This window comes from Dioscorea cayenensis, chromosome 12 (genome assembly GCF_009730915.1).
Source record: "Dioscorea cayenensis subsp. rotundata cultivar TDr96_F1 chromosome 12, TDr96_F1_v2_PseudoChromosome.rev07_lg8_w22 25.fasta, whole genome shotgun sequence".
Lineage (NCBI taxonomy): Eukaryota > Viridiplantae > Streptophyta > Magnoliopsida > Dioscoreales > Dioscoreaceae > Dioscorea > Dioscorea cayenensis.
In genome coordinates, this window is record NC_052482.1 from 9,240,514 (window position 1) to 9,243,628 (window position 3,115).

General features: G+C 42.8%; 1 non-coding gene across 1 annotated transcript; it reads right to left on the reverse strand.

The window, feature by feature from the left end:
• Window positions 1-713: 713 nt before the first annotated feature.
• LOC120274320 lies at window positions 714-820 on the reverse strand. The gene has a single exon (XR_005540848.1). It is a non-coding gene; the product is annotated as a small nucleolar RNA R71 (small nucleolar RNA).
• Window positions 821-3,115: the final 2,295 nt, after the last annotated feature.

Below are 3,115 nucleotides of genomic sequence, written 5' to 3' on the forward strand. Positions count from 1 at the left end.
TGTGACTATGGACCTTCCGCCTGGACCAAAGGGTTAGGTCTACACATAGGAATAGGGTTTATCACTTAGAATCCCTAGAGCGTCTTGAACCTGTACACTGTGTGAATGTTAAAATTGATGTAGAGTTAGTCATGGTTGACCTTAGATTTGGGACCATGTATCTTAAGATCTCCATGACTCATTAATGCATTAGTTAGGAAGCATAATAGTTGGTTTTGCACTTGAAACGATTGTCCTAGGTGGAACAATATCTGAGTACCCTATTTATATCGATTGTCTTATCTCTCAATTTTATTGTGCCTCTCGTTCTTATTTCTTTTATCTCTTTTTATATAAATCTCATTCATCATATAATCGATTTATTCTCATCTTAGTTAGATAGCAATCATTGTGTTTCTATTCACTATTCCCCCGATTACAGCTCAGAACTTCGAGCTAAAGCTGGTATTCATCCACATGTTGTAGCAATCCGCACAGTTTAATGGTTTGGCCGATGAGGATCCAAACAGTCATATAGAGAACTTTCTCGAGGTGTGTGATATGCTTAAGATAAACAAGGTGACAGATGATGCCATCAAGTTGAGAGCCTTCCCATTTTCCTTAAAGGGGAGAGCGAAGAGTGGCTACACTCATTACCTAGAGCATCGATTTCCACATGGGAGGAGATTGTAGAAGCTTTTCTGTCCCGTTATTTCCCTCCCGAAAAACCTTCAAATCTTAGGAATGAGATCTTGTCCTTTGTACAGTCAGAATTGGAGTCTCTATTTTAGATGTGGGAAAGGTTCAAGGAGCTCCTAAGAAAGTGCCCGCAATACGGATTCCCGGAGTGGTTGATTGTTCATACCTTTTACAATAGGTTGAATTCGAGTACAAGGCAACTCTTGGATGCGGCAGCAGAAGGTACCTTAGGTAGAAAGACCCCCGGTGAGGCCTGTCAACAAATTGAAGAAATGGTGTTAAATAGCTACTAATGGAATGCTAGGGAGAAGAAAAAAGTGGCCGGGCTCCATGAGATAGATGTAAGTTCATTGGCAGCTCAAGTGGAATTGTTGAGTAAGAAGTTAGATCTTCTAACTTCGGATAGAGTGGCAGCAATGACTACTTGTACTGGGTGTGGTGAAGGACATGCTTCCTCTGATTGCCCGATTTCCATTGGTGATGCATCTTCGGTTGAGAAGGTTGATTTTGTGGATAATGCAATGAGTAACCAAGGGAATCCATATAGCAACACCTACAATTCGGGTTGGAAGAGTCATCTCAATTTCTCATGGAGCAACCAAGGTTCACAAAAGGCCATGGGGCCACCAGGTTTACAACAACAACAAGCCCCAAACATGGAAAACTGAGTTTCAGGTTTGGAGACCTAAATGACCAATTTAGAGAAGGCCTTGACTAGGTTTGTGCAATCGTCAGATACAAGGTTTCAATCAGTTGAGGCTACACTTCGCAACCACACCGCCTCTTTGTACAATCTTGAAATCAAGTGGGCAAATTGCAAATTCTCTATCGAAAAGGCCACAAGGAAGCTTGCCGAGTAATACTGAGACCAATCCTAGAGCGCATGTGAAGGCGATCACTTTGAGAAATGGCCGTGAGGTTGAAGGTAGGCTTCCGAGTGAGAGGCCCAATGAACACGCACCCGAGGTTATAGAGGTTGATGAGGGAGCAAGCAAAGAGAAGGAGGTGGCACACCCAACTTTCAAGGCAAGAATCCCTTATCCCTCTAGATTGAAGAATAACCAAGGAGATGAATAGTACAAGAAGTTCCTGAGTTTGTTCAAGCAACTCCAAATCAATATTCCTTTTATTGAGGCATTGGCCCAAATGCCTAAGTGATAAGTGCTTGAGTAGACATATTTTTATATATATTTTACATGCATTGAGCATCATTTTTACTGTGGTTTATGTCTCATATTGTGTATTTGGTGTTCTTTTATGCATATAGGTTGTGAATGCCTTGAAGAGTAAAAAGGAAGCAAAGATAGGCTATAAAGACACAATGTTGGGAGTTCTTGTTCAATTCAAGTACCAAGACACGAGAGCAGTTCATAAACGTGGAGATGTGTGACAACTTCCAAGAAGATTCAAGTCAATTCACTATTTGGAAGGGCACAAAGGCAGCCATATCTTCATATTCCTTCTCTTTGTGAAGATTGCAAGACCTCTCAAAGATACGTCGATGAAGAAAAGTTTTACAGCCTACCACATGGACGTGTGCCCGGACATGTGGCCTCAAGAGAAGAGTGTTTGGACCGCGTTTCGTGAAAAGTACCATAGAAATAGTACTGTAGCAGTACTGTAGCAAATTACTGTTTACGCACCCGCGTGGAAATTCCGCGCGCCCGCGTGGAAATTCTTGCAGCCCACGCGGGCGCGTGGAAAATCCACACGGGCGCGTGAGGGCATGTGACAGACACGATCTAAGGCCTATAAATAGCCATTTTGCCCTATTCTTTCTCATCTTTTGTGCGGCTCTTGAGGGGTGAGACGGCTAGGGTTTGGAGAGGGGGTCTTTGTGGCTTTGGAGGCACTTCGTCACCAACTTTGATCGATTCCTCCTCCGTCATAGCATCAAGGAAACCACCGGTGAACCTAGCTTCGGAGTGGGTCCTTCAAGACGCCGAAGCTCTCCATCAAGGCCATCAGTTCATATATAAGGGGGTTTATTTCTATGGTTTTAATGTACTTTCATTCATTGATGGTGTGTTTTGTATGTTGCTCCATGGAGAGCTAAAACCCTAGAGGGTATTTGGGCTTGTGAACCCTAGGATTCTCATCTTTTGTGGATTTGCTTAGTATTTCTATTTAATCCGAGTTTGATTAAGTTTTAATCTTGTATTCTCATTGCTTGCTTGTTTAATTAATCCTTGTGGTTGATTGGATTTGCATGATTTGTTACTTTGATGTTAGAGAGGTCTCCATTAGAGTTAGAACTTCAAGGTTAAAGAGGGTTGAGAGGGTGAGTCATGAGATAGTGGAGTGTCCCCTCTGCCTTCCGATTGAGTGTATTCTATCTCCGTTCCTTAAGCTCTATGCAACCATATTTGGTGTGAGGCGTGAGATTGAGAGATTTCTCCACCGGGACCTTGTAGGTGGTTAGGATCCTTCGCCGGGA